Source organism: Marmota flaviventris, chromosome 11 (assembly GCF_047511675.1).
Source record: "Marmota flaviventris isolate mMarFla1 chromosome 11, mMarFla1.hap1, whole genome shotgun sequence".
Lineage (NCBI taxonomy): Eukaryota > Metazoa > Chordata > Mammalia > Rodentia > Sciuridae > Marmota > Marmota flaviventris.
In genome coordinates, this window is record NC_092508.1 from 82,298,109 (window position 1) to 82,318,508 (window position 20,400).

Below are 20,400 nucleotides of genomic sequence, written 5' to 3' on the forward strand. Positions count from 1 at the left end.
GAGTTACAAGGTCTCCATAAGCATACTCAAGAGTGAAGTCAACCCAAAGGTAGAGAGAAACTGAGTCCAGGAGTTCCACCTCTGGTACAGACTGCCCTGGATTTTAACTGTGTTTTGAGCCACTAATTTCCCTCCCTCTCCTGATTTTTAACATCACCAACTCAGAATAGTGTCTCTTTTACTTGCAAATGATTCTGAACTAGTTTAGGTTTTAAAATTGTTTTTATTTTTCTATTGCATTGTTATCTGGATGACTTAAGTGTTACACTGAATAAACCAATGTTATTTTAAGGCAATTTCTAAAGCAAAGTATTGATTAGGTTAAAAAGAAGATGAAGAAGAGCCATAAGAACTGAGGAATGAGCTCCTGTTTGACAGTTCTCCAAGTTAAGAAGTTAGCCTCTCTTGTCTGCCTAGTGTTTGTTTGGTATGTTGTTACGTCAAATGTGTGTGTTTGAGCTTCCTTCCTCCTTGGTGACCATTATCAACCTTATGGGATTTCTAAATGTTTTTGATTTTTTAGATAATGGCACATGAACGCTTATTATCCCAGCACATTTAATATTATTTTGGAGACTAAGAATAGGGCAAAAACTACGAATAGCACTAAAACCAGGTTCCTTCTTTGGGGAACTATTTGTGTGACTCACAAATGATTTCTTAGCTTGACTGTTATTTTGTCCTGGGCCAGGCAACCAACATGGACTTTGAAAATTAATTTTATTCCTCTGAGCTGAGTTAGATCATGTTTTAACTCTCTTAGAAGACTCAGTAAGAATGTTTATTTGTTTCAGAAACTAAGTATAAGGATGGATAGGGGAAGACTGCCTATTTTCCTTCAGAGTTGGGAGAGGGTTCGTCATCCTCTGTTTAGATCACTATCTGAAAAATGTTATTTATTTTTTTGAACAAAAGGAGCAAAGCAAAGTAAAAACAAGTATTTCTCCAGTGGCCTCAGGGTAGCCACACACGGGGACAAGAATGGGAGTCATGTGAAGCAGGGTCATACAACAAGAATAGCACAGGAGGATCATGCACCTTGAAAGAAGAGCCTCTTCTAGCCGAAGAACTAAAAAATGTGCCGGAGAAAGCAAACATTGTTAAAAATACTACTGATAAACTTTGATATATATAATTTTTAAAAAATATTTATTTTTCAATTGTAGTTGGACACAATACCTTTATTTTACTTATTTATTTTATGTGGTGCTGAGGATTGAACCCAGGGCCTTGCATGTGCTAGGCAAGCACTCTACCGCTGAGCCTCAACCCCAGCCCTGAGCCTCCACCCCAGCCCACTTTGATATATTTATACAATAAAATACTGTACAAAAATGAAAATAAACAAGCTAAATATTTACATCATAACAAGATGAAACATGTGAATATGTTTATGACCTAAAGAAATCACATACAGTGTAATACATTCTGTCCAAGTCCATTTATGTCAAGTTCACAATTAGGTCAAACTTCTCACTGCTATTAGGAATTAGGGATTGATTACTTTTGAAGAAGAGGGAGGGGAAAAGAATTGGAAAAGTGATTCTTGGGGGTGTTTCAGAAGTTGTATTTTTAAAATCTGGATGTGGTTACAAGACAGGTTCACTTTGTCATATTCCTCAAAGTACACACTTGTGATTTATGCATGTTTATGCATATTTTGAGAAATTGCTTATTCAAAATAAAAATGGTATAAGATGACTGAGTAGAGCTTACTCCAGAAATGTAAAAAGATAATTTAACATTATAAAATGTATATCATTAAAAAATAAAGTGACTATCATGGAAAAAAAAAAGAAATACTACTGTTTATGCTTAAACCATGTTCCATGTAAGGGTAAAATAGAGATTAAAAATTGCCTGGATTTAGCAATGCAGGAATTTACCCAAGGAAATGACTTGCCAAAACATAGGACACAGGTATGACAAGGGTTGTGTGGAGTACAGAATATGATGGACAGTGTAAGGAGAGACCTAGGCAGATTAGTACTATCGGCCACATTGTATGTTGTGTAGGCCAAGGTAATATGAATGCTTGATATATATATTATATATATTATACATAAATGAATATAGATATATTATATATAAATAAATGCTTGATAATATATTTGTATACATTTATATTTTGTATATACACACACATAAAGACACATATGTCTTTTGCTTAAGTTAAGTTGTAGAAAACTGTTTATGGTCCTTATTCCATAGAGAGGAATCTGTCACTGTAGTTAATCATCTGCAGTCTCCATGAAATGTTTAACTTCTCAGTGGCACAGTTAAGATTCTGGTTCCCAGAGTGAACACACAAGAAAAATAACACCTGAGGTGGGATGATGCTCTTGCTGGGATGGTTTCCAGGTGATGGTGCTGTCTGGGCTGTCCCCACAAAAATCATATTCAAGGAAGTTACACATTTCATCTCCAAGGCCACAGACCTGGGTAGGTAAAATGCTAACTTTGTGGACGCTCTCTTTGATTGCTAAAGTGATTGTTGCAAAAAAGTCTTCTTAGTGCATTGCCTGCATCTCTTTATTCATCCAACTTTCTTTGAAATAACATTCTAACTGGTCAGGGAGAATGGGAGGTAATGTGTTTGTGGAGCTGTTAGAAATGTGACAAGGAAGGACAAGGCCCATACTCTGTTAAGTTATTGTGTGACCTTGCACAAATCCTTAACCGCTCCGGCTTTAGTTCTTCACTTATAAAACAAATAATAATAGTACTTACCACATAATGAATTTTATAAGGAAGAAATTAATGAATACATATAACACATACAGAGCAGTCCCTGCACATAGTAAACACTAAATAAATTTTAGTGATGATGATGATAATCTCTCACCAGAATAATTGATCAACCAGTTCGAGTAGGAAATGAAGTGATGATAGCTGACACACCCCTTTCGTGTGGCAATGGACTAGAAATTCAGCTGTGAGAATAGTTTAGCTATTCTAATGGCCTATGTTCTAGTCCATGTTTATGTCATCTTATTCACATTGTGTTAATTTTCAGTGTTATTTTTGGTTGAAAGTGGCCTGTGACAATGTGAAGGACACAAATAAACCAACACTTCTCATGTGTCCATCACTGAGGTTAATGAACATTTTGATGAACATACCATTATCTGGAAACGTTTAGCTGTTAGCAGAGAAAGTGTCCTAGGAGCTATTAGAGAAATTGACACTTTGCCATAGCAACATCTTTTGCTGCTTACAGTTTGGGCTTTAAATAGTTCAAGAGATGATATGGTTTGAGATTAAAAGGCCAAACTGAGTGTATGCTGACACATGTTCAACTTTTGCTCTGCAGATAGTGACTAGAGCGGTTTTTTTCATTCCATTCCTACCTTGATGCTGTTATTTGTTTCCATGACACTGGTTCTGGGAATGAGAGTGAGCACATTCAGTCATTACAAGTGATGGATTAGATAGTAATTGATGTGTGTTATGAAACTCACATCTGGGCCTTCCACCAACTGAGAGTCACTTTGATTTGATCTAGCATAAGGAGTTTCAAAGCATTTGGTTTTTAAATTGCAGTGATTTATAGAAAAGTGCCTCTTAAGATGACTATCAGCTGGTAACAGGTTGAGTTCCCAGAAAAAGTGTGCTTTCATTGTCCTGATTTTTCCAAATGGTTAACGTACTGGGGTGTTCCTCTTCAGCACAGATCCTGGGGCCATCACTTCCTCTGGTGTGCTGCAGAATTGCTAAAGGGAACTTGTAGTTCACTAGGCGATAAATTATTTGGGGTTATTGGATAATACTTGCGTTATTTAAATTAGGAACAAAATACTTTAATAATAAAGTTAGAATTTGAAAATCTTCATAAATTTGTATGGATAGCAATAGATTATTTTCTTTCAATTCAAAACAGATAGGGTTTGCTGAACAAAAATTGTCATGACCTTAAATTTTATATTCTGGTTCCTGTTCCCCTCCTTCTATCATATTATTTCACTAGTGAATAACCTATAAGCATTGAATACCCTTTTCCTCTCTCAACTCCTTCTTCCCTAGCAAAATTTGTAGAAATCCGATCTTTGCCTTTTATTCTTGGTGTTCGGTTTCACCTTAGTATGATTAAATTTTTTGGTTTTACCTTTTCTGAGTATTTGCACTTTAGGCTTTTTTTTTTTCTGGTTGTAAAAGTAAAAGGTTCCACTTCCTTGTTGAAGGAATTTCAAGCATCAATAAGCAGGGAGTCTTTCTGGAACTAGGTAAAAAGGCCTTCTGATACCATTCTAGTCCTAAGGGATCTAAAAGCAAATCATCAGGAATAATCTTCTACTATCCTATGGCTACTAGACATCTGTGCTAGACAAGGAAGTTTGTATCAGGGAAGAAATTTTATAGATCCCTACATCAGTGCTTCTCAAATTTAATGTGCATTTGAATCACCTGGCGTTTTGTTAAAATAGTGATTCCGATTCAATAGATTTGGGGTATGTATGATGTACCCCAAATGTGTAATCAAAAATGATTACACATTTTTGACCATGCTAATGTCAACATTTTATGATGCCAACGTTACCAAGTCTTAGGCCAAACGTTTTGAGTAGCAAGAATTTAGAAGGCTTAATGCTTACAAAGCTTTAATCCTTGTCTTTGTGACCTTTTCTCTTTTTTCTGAGATTTTTATATACACATATAGCACCCACACACATACATATGATTATGAAACAATGTTATTGTTATTAATACTTGGTAATATTCCATATAATAGTCTTTTTAAAATCAAATATCATTCAGTTAAAAATATTTATTAAGCACCTACAAATAAACTAGACTTTTGCCTACATCCTGGACATATAAGGGTTAATATCACAAACAAAAATCCTGCCCTCATGAAACTTTCATCCTGTTGGGAGAAAAAATAAAATAAAACAACCAAATAATAAACAAGCATGTAAAATCATGCCAGGTGGGAATGAGTTCAGACCAAAAGGCCAGGAAGGAGGATGAAGTGATGGGGTGGGTGAAATGTAGATACATTGGGAGGGTCATCCTGAATAACAACTCACCCTCCTTTCTGAAACATTACAAAATTTAAATTATCATGTCAATTATGAAACAAACCAATATTTAATTCAAACACTAAAACCAAAGGAAAGATTTGTTGAATGAAAACAGAAAGTTGTACATTCTCAGTACTTCAAAATTTGAGTTTGCATGTGTAGCACACATTGAATAATGTGTTTCTCTCTAGAAGCAGGCGGTTCACCATTGGATGATCTTCCCAATCTGACAGGGCACCAATGAACACATCACCCATTGCCAAATCTAAATAGCCTAGTACATTAATGACCTCTGGAAAGAATGAACAAACCTTCTCAAATAGGTTTACACAACATCAATAACCAATTGAGGGGCTGGGGTTGTGGCTCAGTGGTAGAGTGCTCGCCCAGCACATGTGGAATACTGGGTTTGATCCTCAGCACCACATAAAAATAAACGAATAAAATAAAGGTATTGTGTCTGTCTACAACTAAAAAATATATATATATTAAAAAAAAAGAACCAATTGAGTCGCTTGCCTTTCTTCACTGTGTGATCACATGCTGGTATTGTCTTCTGTATTCATAACTATCCAACCTACTCATTTTATACAGGAGGGTGCTGAGACCAAAAATGTGGATGCTTCTTGGCCAAAGCTCCACTAGGGAGGAGCAGGAGTGTGGGCCCAGGACAACACTGGACTCGGAGTTAGCAGCTTCCTGGTATCTTCACTGCATTATTGCTTCTGGCAATGGAGCTTCATTGGATAGAATTGAAGAGCTTTAATCACATACTTTTAAGATGATTCAGGAAAGGATGAAATAGGGATGGTAATTTGGAACTTTTTTTTTTTTCTTGTGAATATAGAGAACAATGTGATCCCACAGTATAAATTTCTAGGGTCCTTGGATTCCAGCTCCTGTAGCTGGTTGGTGAAAGTAGTAAGGAAGTCAATGTCAACACTGAAGACTAACTGGCATCTTTCAAACAAACTCTTTAAAAAAAATAAAAAGAATTGATGGAGTGAGATAGATGGTATAGCTTGACAAAAAAAAAAAACAAAAAAAACAAAAAACAAACCAAAACAAACAAACAAACAAAACGCAAGAATTTCTTTTGAGAAAAGTGACTGGTGCTATAAAATGCACTTCTGAAAAAAAGAGAAGGAAGAAACAACTTATAAGCAAATGTACCACTGAAGGGGAATGCGAAATTTGTGTCATTAGTCTGAAAAATTGATAAATCAAGAATGATCGTTTACATTTTAAAAAGTGTGTATATGGTGGGGGTGGGCAAGAATTGATGAGAATCCTCAATCAATAAGCTCTTTTGGTGACAGGTTTGTTGAGTGGGTGAGTTGCTGAAATGTTATCAGCTCCATTTTAAGGTTTCTTAGCCTCTGAGCTGTTTTATACTTGAAAACTGCACAGGTAAGAACCTACTAAAGTCCATCTGGAATGTGTCCTTCTTCTTCTTTATTTTTCACTGGGGATTGAACCCACAGGCATATTATTACCAAGTTACACCCCCAATTGTTTTTATTATTATTTTTTAATTTTGAAATAGGGTTTTACTAAGTTGCTCAGGGTCTTCCTATGTTGCTGAGGTTGGCCTTCAACTTGTGACCCTGTCTTGGCCTCCTGAGTTGCCAGGATCACAAGTGTGTGCCACTATGCCCAGTTATATCCTTTGATGGGTGGTTTTGTTTTGCTTTTTACTTCTACTAGTTTTTTGTTGTTTTTTTTTTTTTTTTTTTTTTGCTTCTTGATCCTTCAGCAAGGGAACTTGAACTGGTTTATATTTATTTGTTTTTGGAGTCTATGTACATATAACAAAGAAAATTATTGTAGCAAGAACATTTCCTCAGTTGTTTAAGGTTTTTAATTTTTAAATTATTATTATTATTTTTTTTTGACCAGCAAACCCATGGTTTTACTACCCCTGATCACTTTGGGACCATCATGTAAATTGTACTCATGGTAATTCCTTTAGAAAGACAATTTTTAAAAAAATCTTTGCCAATTGAAATATTCAGTATAAAAACTGATTTCTTCAAGTGTAGCGAATTGTCGATTCATTTACTAACCATGTTTGTTTCATGTATTTGCATTTGCCAGGCAAACACTGAGACTACATATATTTTAAATTTATTGCAAAACCACCACTTCAAGGCATACCATGAAATTAAAATTTATGTTCCTGAGATTTTTGTAGCTCTAGAATGATCATTTCAATTTTGTCCTGGGTACCTTATACCATTATGCTAGGAGCTCTTCCAGTTTAAACCTAAAATTTATTTTAAACAGATTTTGCTTGGGGTACATAAAAGAAATGTAACATGTAACAGCCATTACAGAGATTGCTTTAGTTCATTTACTAGGCATAATCCAGGTTCTCAGTTTCCCTGCTCAGAAGCTTGGTTTCTTTTCCTGTCTTGATGTAAACTGCAGGGAGAAGAAGGCTCACAGCACGAGTCCTCTATTCAGGGGAGAGTGCAGTCCTGGCATGGGTATGTTAATCACATATTCTGCATCTCTGAAAAGGCACATTTCTAAATTGGTCCTTCCTTCATTCCCAGCCCTCAAATGTGGGACCCTTCTTTACTTCAAAATCCTCAAACAAACAGGCTTGATCTTGAAGATGACGGTTTCATCTTTTGAAATTCTTTTACCTTTATTCAGAAAAAGTTATTCAAGACTCAACTTCTAATTAAAGTCCTCACCCTCTCTCAAGCACAACAGATCAAAGATGTGAGGGTGGAGATTCTGCATATCACAGCCTCATGAGTTTACAGCAGGAATCACACAGTGTTAAGCAAATGGATTTAAATAATGTAAAAACATTGTGTAATAGGCTGTGTAGTGAACCTATGCACAGCAAGGTTTGACTTCCAAGTATTAATATTGGGGTTGTGTTACCTTCATACAACACATTTTGTCATTTATTATGAATCGTCGAGCTCAGAACACATGGCATATAAAATATTTCCCTTTTTTTCTAACTTAGAAAAATGTTTGAGGAAAGTCTCCACATAAAATTCTCTGTTGCTAGAGCAGATTTGATGCCATTTGAAATTGGAATTATATAGAACAATTATCAAGAATGTTAAGAGATTTTTGGATTCGACAATTAGGTGGAGCTCAGAAATTAGGTTTCATCCTTTAGCAAATGTATCTTTCTAAAGGATTCAGGTAGTAAAGCAAGCTTACACATTGTATACTGAGTTTTCCTAAGACACCATAAGGAGTCATATAACTTCCCTGGCAGAAGACAAAAAATAAAAGATGTGATTCTGTGAGCATTATGTGTAGTTAGGGGACTTTGCCTCAGGCCATCAAATGAAAATGGCATATGCCATTAGCCTTACAGCGAGAGGATTTTAAATATCTTAAAAATTATGTTCTCTTTTGATTTATTTTGTGGTCCCTTTATTTGTCTATTTCTGAAAGAGTCCCGTGATGGGGTGCCCCAGGGATCATCCCTCCCAAAATGTGACATGTTGATTTCTGTATAATCCACTTTTTCTTTGACATTGGATACTTTCCAAATGTTGAATTAATTTCACTGTTAACACACACACACACACACACACACACACACACAGCACAAATAAAACAAAAATCCCAAATCAAAAAGAACTTTTCTTAAGAGAGCTAAGAATTAAAATATAGTTGTGTGTCTTTGCAAAGCAAAAGGCTGAGGATCATCTTTGAAAAACTAAAAAATTAGTGGGAGATTAGAGGCTCTGGCCTCTACTGGATGTTTTGATGGTGCTTGCAGCCATTTATTTATGCCCAAACCTCTATTATCTCTGAGATTCAGGCTTTTGAGGAGAAAGATGCGGGGTATCTTTAGAGGGAGGTAGGTGGGCACTCAGAAGATGGAGGTGACTTCGTGGAGAACAGGGCCTGTAGGCTCCCATTACATGGAGGTTAGAAGGGTGCAATGAAAAGATCAAATTCAGCAGAGATAAATGACACACACCAGCAACATAGGTGATCGATAACCGGCTTCTGAGTGTAACCACTGTTAACTGAGCTGTATCAGTTCCTATCTGAGACTTACTGAGAAGTGAAGATTATATCCCTTTCAAGCTTGGAGGCCTTTAAAGTACACAAACCTATAGGGATACAGGCATGTTTCGATGATTTTTCTATAACATTACAAAAGTCTGCTTTATTGATAGAAATAGGATGATGTTACCAATGCAAGTATGTGAAATAAAACAAAAACAAAAGCCAAGATAAATTATACTATTTTTGCCATGTTTTGCACCGCTGCCCTATTAAACACCGACCTTTGAAGAACCGTAAAGGAGGAACATTATTTTTTGATACAATACAGAATTTGCAGGTTACTAAAGTGCATGCTTTAGGACAGAGTCTCAGCAAGTTCTGACTCAAACAAAGTCTTAGCAACGGTTTCCAGTCAAGCGTAGCAACATATTTCATCTCGACATTTCGAGAATGAAAGCGAGGGAACTTTTAAGAGGCCTTAAACCCTATCTCCCCACTCGCTCCTTGGCGTATAAATTTAGATAAGTGTAATGTACAGAACATAAGCATCCAAATAGACTCATTTGATTATATGGCTTTTCTGTCTAGGAATTATGGAAACAGGATGTTTTATTTGATCTTGGGATATAATATTACTGAAAGTTTTTGCTAAGGTTAATAAAAAGGAAATTCAATAGATACATTAAAATGTCTGAAATAGGCTTATGAGTTAGAACACTGAGCTCACTGCACTTAAAGCCTGGAAGTCGGAATTCTGACGCCACTGAGCAGTGAGTGAGTGTGTGTGTGTGTGTGTGTGTGTGTGTGTGTGAAGGGAAGTTGCTCTAGGAAAAGAGATTTCTTTGGCTCAATATTTTAGAACATGTTGCTTCAGAGAAACACTTTTAAGTGGCATTTAAATTCTTCTATTAATATAAGTTGGTATAAGAATGACAATTTTTCTTTTCTGGAGAGCATTTACCATCATTCTCATCAATATTTAACCACTGGGAAGCAGGGAAGGCCTATTAGGTTATCTCAAGGACTGTTTAAAAATCTTTGATAATTTGAGTCGAAATTCAGTCTGAGAAAACTCGGGGAACCTGTCTGTCTAGAAAGCTTTTCTTCTTTTCTCCTTCCTCTCCCCTCCCTTCCTCAAGTTCTCCTGATTTGTAAGCCCAGGGCAAGTTTAATTATAATTAGTTAATGTTAGTTAATTAGGTAATGTTCATATAGTGCTTTGAAGATGAAAAATGTTTTAGAAATGCTAAGTGCTATCATTAATATCAGCAATGGGAGAAAATTAAGCATGCTGAATACTTTTAGAAACTGCAGAATTTGAACATGCAGTGCTTGGTGCCACGTGACTCATCAGTTCCACCACCTCAACTCTTTCTGACAGAATGTGAAACAGCCTTTTGTGTTCATTGTTTGGGTGTCCAGAGCTCCCTTCCTCCTTTCCTGTCAGATGCTGTCACTGCTCAGAGAGGTGAGCCCATGAATCTCAGTTTAAATACTCCCTCAATACACATATTAGAGAACACATATTCACATGTATATATGTTCACACAGATAGATCAGCCTCGATGTGAGGTCACATTCATGGTTCTTTCTGAATTCTGAAATGTTCCACAGGCTCCTACTCTTCATATTTTCTTTCATCTTTTCTGTCCAGAAGAAAAGGGGAGAAAATTAACAACAGAACCCAAATTGGATTATCTAATTTATTTAAAAAAATGAACCTGCCAAGTACAAATAGAATGTCTTACTTGCCAACACGTGTGGAATTCTCTTAGTTGTAATTAAGACGCAAACTTTAGGCATATGGCCCCTAAGCTTTAGAAATGCATGGCTGTCCCATGCCACTTGCAGAACATAAAGCATTTATAGGCCACGTTATATCTGGATGGTGCTTCACACAACTTTTTATTAGCTATGCTCAGAAAAGTAGGTCAGTATAATTTTCTGATTTATAGGGAAGGAAAGGGGGCCCTGGCCAGAGCTAAGTCCACGTGAGGGTGAGGTTGCTCTTTGGAAAAGAATGCTAACTGAAATCAGTGTCTTCTCCCACTCATCTTCCAAATAGAAATTACATCCCTCTAGATTGAAGATGCTAATAATGAACAATAGGCTAAATTTTGTAATCTTGGAATGAAATAAATCAGTTTATGGTGGTGGAGAGACAAAGGGACAGAAAAAGAGCTGAGGGGCTGCTTTGCTATCTGAGGATGGCCTTCTACAAAGAAAGTTCAGATGATGTTTGAGGAATCCAAACTCACAGAAAGTCAGACAGGAAACTCTCAGCTCAGGATTCCTTACTTCTTTGTTTAGCTCATCAATTCCTTGCTGCCTTTTCTTCATATAAATTGTTTAGGTGGGAAGAATACCAGGGAAGTGGTATTGAAGTATCTTGGAATTGAGTTAAATTGTTCCCAAGGGTCCAAATTGGTTCCTTACTGTTTGGTGGAGTAATTTGTGCATCACACCGAAGGGCTAATGAATACTTCACTTTGGCACTTGGAAACAGACACATTCAGATCATGTTAATCAAACATAATTAACTTTCAAGGAAGGAGGCTGGGAGAGCGGGCCAAAACAAATATGCTGAAATAGAACAGGGATGAATGCGAAGTCCTGCAGTTAAGGAAAAAAAAAAATTCAACTGCACACTCATAAAATAGCTATGTAGTTTATTAAAGCAAAACAAATCAAAATAAAGCAAGACAAACCAGCATCCACCCCAATTTAGAAGCTGTTGTGGACTAAAAATTTGACATGCATGCAGTTATGTGACCCGAAGGCAAAGTGCTCAGGCTCCTGTGCTTCCTCCTGGTGAATGTCCTGCGCCAGGGCTCAGTAGGGTTCCTCTGCCTGGGTAGACCATATCCTAAGAACTGAAATTTTCTGGGTTCCAGTTTTTGAGAAAGCATCAGGCTCTTATGAAGAATGATTAAACTGTGAGAGGTTTATCCTAGAAGACTAAATATTCTGGAAAATTGATGGTTGTTTTAAAATATTTTATATTAACAACTTAAAATATTAAAAAAACTTAACATCTCGAGGAGGAATTGGGGCTCAGAATGGCTGGGTCTGAGGAGGAGATGATCAGCCAAATTGTGGTTCTGGATTTCAAGGCCTTCTATATGTGCACCCAGGCCTTCTGCTCTTTTCAGAATCCCCTGCCCATCCACTCTGGGCTGGCTCACTGGTCCCCAAGTGCACCTACTATTCACCTAGGCATCTTTCCCTCACTTTTATGCTTGTCCCCACTGCTTTTCTGTCCGACTGACTCCCTCTAAGTCTCGACTAGTGTTTTTCAACCCTGGCGCATATTAGAATTACCTCGGGAGCTTTTAAAATACTATGCCTGGGCTCCACTTCCCGAGCTTCTAATTTAATTGGTCTGGTGTGGGACCCAGGTATCAGTATTATTTTAAAGCTCTCCAGATGATTTTAATGAACCCGGACCACCAGTTTAGTCCCAACTTGACTTTGGTGATGCATTCTCAATTTCAGTTGCTCCTCTGACCTCCTGCTGGAATATTCACTTGTAATTAATACAACATCTGATTTAATTCAGTCAATGGAAAACAACCATCAGCTGTATGTTATTAATCACCTTTAGAAGTGCATATTTCCAATTTTCTTTTTCAGTTGAATCCTAAATCCTTTGGTGGTTTTATATTCTATATTCCTTCCTCCCTGATATACACTATATTGCTTTACCATATATTTGTGCATGTGTGAGTTTTTAAAAAATAATTATTGGAAATCAATAAATATTTCTTACTTCATTGGCAAATAAATTGTGGATTTTGGTAGTTGATACTAAACTTATGAAAATCATTATATCCAGAAATGTGCATTAAAAGGGTGCATGGAAATTTAGCTAAATTATTGAGTTAAGAAAAATATAATTTTGAATGCATTTATTTTTGCAGTAGATATTATGAAAGATAATTGTGATGGTTTTCCAGAGATGCCACCCCAAAGGAACAGAATTACATGCTTTGGCTGACCCTAGGGGTGGCTTAGTGTGACTCCTTACAGGTGTAATGTGAGGTTCCAACAGCATGAAAAGTTAATTAGCTATTTCTAGCTAATGAGAATATCTTTGCTTTATTATTTGAGAGAGGGTGGTTTTTTGGATCATTGGACCAAATTTTGTTTTAGCCCTACAGGTGGATTTGTGTGAGCCAGAACAAAAATTACATCCTAAGAAACTGATGAAGTAACTAAACTGTTCATAAATTCCAGTGCCACCTAATAATAATACTTTGTATTTATATAGCGTCTTTCTTGGAGGAGCTCAAAGCATTTTATAGGCTCTGAAAGTTAATCAAGTTGGGAATTTTTCAAGCATTGTGGGAGTGAGATCCAGGGCTACACACTTTCAAGCTGTAAAGCCGGCTTTCCTTATTTACACATGTGCACCCTGTTAATGTGGGACTTCAAAATGTCTGAAGCTCTTTGGCCTTAGAGACGTTGTAACATAAAGTGGACTTAAACCCATTTCTGGCCAGCTGGTGAAAAGATCCAAACAATGTTGGAAGTATTTTAACAAATGAAAACAGTATAAAAAAATCATACGCAGCTGCCTGGCATTACTTTGTCACCATGACAATATTTGAAATATAATGATCCCCATGTTTGTGCTTCTAATTATTATAAGAATCATTGTAAAGAGGGAGAGTAAATTTTTCTTTGTTTTGTTTATTGACATTTTCTTGTTTCTCTTTATTCGAATGTGTATAATCTTTGAGTAATAAAAAGGAACTGGGAAGGTAAAGCGTTCTACAGTAGGGTAAGAGTAAGAGGCTAAAAATAAATATCTTGAGACAAGAGTGTTAAGTGGTACCTTGATTATTTTCATAGCAATTAGGATATCACTTCATGGAGGAGCTCTTACAATAAGAGCCTTCAAACATGAGCAAGAAATGCACCCTGTGATGGAATTTTAGAAATTGGGTTAATAATGAGAATCATGCAAATAATTCATGCCATCAAAGACTGATTAGTCCTGTGAACATAATCTTCAAATCTGTGACTATTGGCTATTTTTACATTTGCTTAGAATTTCTTTCTAACACTTGGTTGGCAGAGCGCTGGCTATTGTGGAACTGGAATTTTGTGGAGACAGCCACTTTCTTTTTCTGGGGTCTTACGGACTTGAAATGTGTTATGTGTAGTGAGGTTCTATGTATCCTCTAGAGAGGCACATGGAGTTGACTTTGAGCACCTGCCACACTGTGGTGGAGTGAGCCTTCCAAAATTAGAATATCACCTCTTCATTCAAAGATACTTTGTCATTCCAAATGTATGCAATGAAAATAACTGGGCTAACTGAGCATATGTTGGTTGGTTGATTGATTTTTTTTTTTTTTTTTTTTTAAATACAGGATGTCCCACAGTGAGAAAAGTAGCTTTGGTGTTGGTCAAGATGCTTTTAGAAGGGATTGGAACCCTATGGTTCAGATAACTGAATTACATAGAATCTTATTCTTTTTCCAATTCACTTGCCATTTTTTCTGGTTAGTATTTGGTGTAAATATACCGGTTGTCTATTCTTAGGTAAGGATATGAAGTTTTTTTGAAACACACTTGGATAGGAAAATACGAAAATATTCATAGGAAAAAAAGAAGAATATCAGAGTGCACTGAATATATCAGTGTGAATGTGTAAAAATGACTGAATTCTCTTACTATCTGGTTTCTTCCTAAATCTAGTTATTGTTATCTCTTCCTTATATTTTTAATAGATAAAAGTTGCCTACTGCCTATTTCATATAAGTTTGACTTCTCACTTCCCAGGGATCAGATGTCATTTATGAATGGCAAAAACCATTATTCTTCTAATTTCTTATTGACTTTCCAATACAAACATTTTCTCAATAAGGGTTCTTCAATGGAGTTAAGGGTTCATTATATAATGAATTAACTTTTCACTTACATGTTTGGATTAATCTAATTTGTGTGTACCATTATTGGAAGGATTGGGAAAATAGTCTTTTATTCTGGATTGAGATGAGGAAACCTGACTGTGAAAAGGTTTCTGAAGTTGTTTTTGTTAAGTCAATTCAATTAGCTTAATTTACCTCTGCTTTGAGAACATTCAGGTTAAATGATATTTGATTATTATGAAAAAATAGGAACTCTATTGCAATATAACTGATAAGTATCGAAGAACTGAGATTATGAATTCCCAACACAAAACAGGAGAAGTGGTCTCTTAAAAACAAAACAAAACAAACAACAAAAAACCATACATTCTTAAGGAATATGGGTTCCTCTACTCCTTTCCTTGGAACATGACCACTTTCCCCTGAAGCCCTCTGCATTTCACATTGCTGATGCTTTCTCCCTGATTGTAGAAGATAAGCCTGCTGTTGCATGAGCTCATGGTACCAGGATTTGGAATCTACTTCTGTTCACCATCATGAGGTTGATTATGGGTCTAGGTCATGCTGGAAGGGGGTTCCCTAGACAGCTGCTGTGACGTATTTTTTTTTTTTGTGGGGGGATGTAAAAGTGACCTGGAGCTGTAAGTTCTTGCTGGATCAAGCTGCCTTCTTGCAGTTGTTTGCTCTCTCCACAGGACAATTCTTCCTTATGTTATATCTCCTCCCTATGATTGCTCAGTCCTCACCCTCAAATTGAAATCTTTCTCAAGAAAGGCAGCTCTGCAGAACTTGTGCTAAATCAAGTTAGTGTTACTACTTTTCCCAGGTGTGTTTGCAGTTTGAGGTTCTTATTGCCAGTTGGGGAACCTGCCCCTGTTAAAGGTATTTCAGAAAACTGTAGAGTAAGTGAGCTCTATGCTTAGGCCCCACAGGATCTCTCTGCCTGTCTTCAGATCTCAAGTCTGATACTTCCTGGGCAGCAGTTCTCATTTCCAATGTTCTGTTCTGTGTATCACATTTTTTTTTCTTCCTGTATTTGGTTTGAGAAGCACAATTATGTCTGGTGAGCATTGGGCACTTCATTCTTATCTTAATGGATCTGATAGATGGAAGTACACACAAATGGCTCTACCTGTTGGTGCTAAGCTGATCCTCTATCCTTCCTGGGGATAGCATTAGCTCCCCATCCTCTCCAGGCTCCATGGCAGGGTGTGCTAGTTTGCAAAACACACTCACAGCAGGCTCAGCTCCATATGGTAATTCATTCTATCTATCATCTATCTATTGTCTATCCAGCTCTACATTATGAAAGGACTAGAGGGTAAGGATTGGAAGGCTTTCATACATTTCTTTGGACAATTCAAGATTTTGGCTAGCTCTGCGTTTTTGGACAAAGTGTGAAATGCTGCCTCTTTGAAGAGGGCTGCATGGTGGAAGGGCCACTTGAGATTTGCTGCTGCAGGCTGCTAGCATTTAGTTTTGATGTTATTACTGCCGTTCTGGGTTTTAAATATTTTAATGAAAAATTTTATTGTGTTTGTGGACTGGCTTTTAGCAAAGGCTGCAGTTTTAAACATTCTAATAAATGAATGGGAGATGTGTATAAAGAGAATTAAAAATGGAACTTAGCTAGCTCACACTTACAGATGATTTTACAGAGCACAATAGAGTCTGATGTTGTTTTTGAAGGTGAAGGGGTAATGGTTCTTTTTCAGAACTGCCACAACTCCAAAAGCTCTGCAAATTCATAGTTGGTTTGGTGAGTGTTTGATTGTCTCCTTCTTTCAAGTGGATTATTGTTGTTGTAGTGGAATCGCCATGTTTCTGAGCTCTGCCTGATTACACAAAAAGCAAAGGGAATGGAGAAAATAGTAACTAACCTGGAAAACCTAACCTCATGAATTGCTTTCTGCTTCTTGCAAATGAGTGATAAAACCTTATTCATTAAGATGTATCAGTTTATAGATTTTATGAATTGGCAAAAATTGAACCTGTGTGTGAAACTTTCCCAATGATCAATGTTGTTCATTTGGTGAATTATACTCCTTCCTCCCACTTCTGGGTTTGAATCCTTAAGTTTTTTTCCATAAAGAAATGAACTTAGGCAATCTAGCTAGGTTGTTTGCACACTGCTTTGGAAATGTAATTTCTTTTTGGTGTGGTGGTACCAGGAGCTCTATTGGAGAGTGTGGGCTCCTCTCTTTCCCGGTGTCCCCAAATATCAAAAGATAAAATGGAAAACAATTCTGAAATGTGCGGATGATTGTCAATTCCCTGTTTGCTCTTAGACTGATTTCTTGCCTTTCTTGGGGTATGCCCTGCATAGTCAGCGTCAGTCAAAGAGATGCATGGGCAGGAAATTGGGGTCAGGAAAGAAGAGAGAGACCTGGCTAATGCTGTCTCTCTGCTTCAGGTCACATCTCTAGCAGCACCTCTAGCTCCCAAGCATGCCCTGCCACCACTCCCAAAGTCTCCCTCCAGTTTGTCATAAAAAAGAAAAAACTCTAACACATTATTTTCTGATTATGCATATTACAAGACCATTGTAAAAAACACTGCAAAAAGGAAAGTGGTGAAATTCTACTATACAGCAATGATAATCAATGTATTGGTATATTTCCTTTTTTGTGTTTCTCCTCTGAATAATTATAAACTGGGAATGCTTTGGGGGAACTTCTACTAGTTGCCGTTAGTGGCTTCTCAGAGCTATAATTTGTGCATGAGCTTCTGTAATAAGAGAACATCTACTACAATATCATCCAGTTTCTACAAAGAGCACAAATCCAAGATACAGCAAACCATGGGTATAAGCCTTTCACCTTCTACCAAACATGCTCAGCCCTTAACACATGAAGGTCACCTCCAGAGCACATGTATTTGGAAGAAGCCTCTTTTTGCATATTGTCTGCTACAGGCAAACAATGACTAGCTTCAAAGGGTTTTCTCTTCAAAAGGGAAATAATCTTCTGAAGCAACTCAAGGAGGCCTTCAAATACATTCCTCAAGCAAAATAACAGTAATAGCAAACCCTGTGTTTATGTGACACTTTCTTTTGATAAGATATATGTATTCTGGCACTAACTAATTTTTTCTTCATCCTTGTAAGGATTTGGGGAATTATTTTCATTTCCATCTTTATAGATGGGGCCAGCAAGGTAACCATGTGATCAAAGCCAGTGATCCAATACCTTCTGGAAGTTCAGAGATTCTCATTCCATAGATTCTGGGATAGGGCCAGTAATTTACATTTTACCAAAGCTCTTCCTGTGTAGGTGTATAGCCAGGTTTATTGAAAGGCTATTGTAGGAGCCGAATTATAGTCACACTGAGGAATCATATTGTGTGAACTCTGTGTACACAATATGTTGATCTTCATGACATTTTGGGATTCTTTGAAGTATTAGTTCTTCAATCTCCGAGTACCCAAAATTGGGGATATTTAGACTTTTCTTGATCATGATTGGTTTTCTTCCTGATTTAGATAGTCTGTATACATGGTTTTCTGTGCGTGTTGCCTGCCCCACTGGGTGCAGGCTAGTCTCATGTTTTGAAAGTGGAAGGTGGCCCAGACCTGTGATGACCAAGAAACAAGTAGCAGATGACAGTGGAAAATGATGGAAGTTCCTGGGTCCCTCCTATCCCTGTTGGGCACCACTGGCTCTAATGTTTTAAGAATCATTGGGGCTGGGGTTGTAACTCAATGGTAGATCCCTTCTCTAGCATGTGTGAGGCACTGGTTTGATACCCAGCACCTCAGCAAAAGTGAGGTGCTAAGCTACTCAGTGAGACCCTGTCTCTAAATAAAATACAAAAATTGGGCTGGGGTTATGGCTCAGAGGTTGAGTGCCCCTAAGTTTAATCCCCAGTACCAATGAATAAATAAATAAATAGATTAAAGGTATTGTGTCCATCTATGACATATATATATATATATATGTATATACAACTATATATATTATATGTATATATACATGAATATATACATATATACACGTGTGTGTATATATATATACATATATATATACACACACACACATACATACATGCTGGGTTTTCTGTCAATGTGAATTAGCGATGAAACAACAATGATATCTGACTCCTCCCCTCTCTAAAATGCTTTAGTCCTATGTCTAATTTTTTTGGTAGCTAATTGAACTAATATGTTCCTAGAGGAAAGTTCATATATTAGATATCTTTTACTGCGAAATAAATAAAACCTAATACTTACTGGTTTAAAACAAGAAACATTTATTACCCTATAGTTTAATTTGGTCAGGAGTTTGGGAGGAGGGTAGCCAGATGGTTGTGCTGCGGTCTTTCATGAGATTGCAGTCATGATATCAGCCAGAGCTTTGATTATTCTACAGGCTCCACTGCAGCTGTAAAGTCAGGTTATAAAGTGGCTCGTTCACATGGCTGTTGGCTGGAGGCTCAGACTCCCTGTGCTGTTGTTCTCAGGGGCCCTCAGTTTCTTTCCTTGTAAGATTCCCCACAGGACTGCTTGTCCTCAGGGCATGGCTTTCCCCAGAATGGGTGATATTATAGAAAATGTAGAAGAGGGCCACCCAGGAGAGTGTGTCCCACTCTCATGACATTTTTGCAATCACTCTCATATTTTTTTAGTCATAAGTGAATCACTAGATACACTCCACCCTTAAGGGAAGTCCAGGAATTGGGCTTCACCTTTGAAGGGAGGAGCATCAAGGACTATGGATAATCCTTTACCATCCTAACTTTTCCAGTACTACATTTATATAATAATAGATCCTCAATGTTTAATGTTCAATGCTTAATGTTCAATGCTTAATAGATTCTAGAGCTCTCTTTTCTGACTTACTGACTTTAGACAGAGAAGAATAGAGATACTTCAGTATCTGGTTGATTTTGAATACCCTCTTCTGTCTGAGATGCACATGCCTGTGTGTGCATAAACACACACACATGTGCAATCTCCTGGTTCTAGATCTGATCCATAAAGCAGTCACCTAACCACTGTCACAAACAAAGCTTGCCACGGAGCCTTCCCCACCTCCATTCCCAGTCAGGCACTGGTCCCTCTGGTTTCTGACTTTTATTTTGATTATCCCATTCTTTGTCCTCAGGTTTGCCCTGAAGAAAAGCAGAGCAAGAATTGCAGTGACATTTGCAAGGAAGAGGAAAATCTTTTCCTTCCGCCTATGTATTCAGGAGTTGTGATATCCCTCACATCCTAGCAACAGTCTTGGAGGTGAGGCAACGCTTTGGGAGAATCAAAGCAAGTCTGACAGCAGCATCATGACTATTGAAAAGGCCTTTGAAAGATGAAAAAACTGCCAATTATATGTCTTTGAATTGGATTCCATGCAAACTCTCCCTGAAGGAATCCCATTTGCTTAGTGTCTGGGCAGGGACAGTAAGGGAGAAAGGAAGCCGGGGACATGTACTGCCCAAGTTGCACAAAGCAGCTCCTTTGGCAGAGAATGATGTCTGTTTCCCAGGCTGGGAGGTTACTGAAATGGGACAAT

The 20,400-nt window shown here is 37.3% G+C and overlaps 1 long non-coding RNA gene across 3 annotated transcripts in view; it reads left to right on the plus strand.

Moving 5' to 3' along the window:
• Positions 1-20,400, plus strand: part of LOC139707717 (uncharacterized) — a 115,047-nt gene that overhangs the window by 66,392 nt on the left and 28,255 nt on the right. For all 3 annotated transcript variants that reach the window (XR_011709182.1, XR_011709181.1, XR_011709184.1), the window contains one exon: positions 19,999-20,123. This is a non-coding gene — a long non-coding RNA (uncharacterized lncRNA). The remainder of the gene's footprint in view (positions 1-19,998; positions 20,124-20,400) is intronic.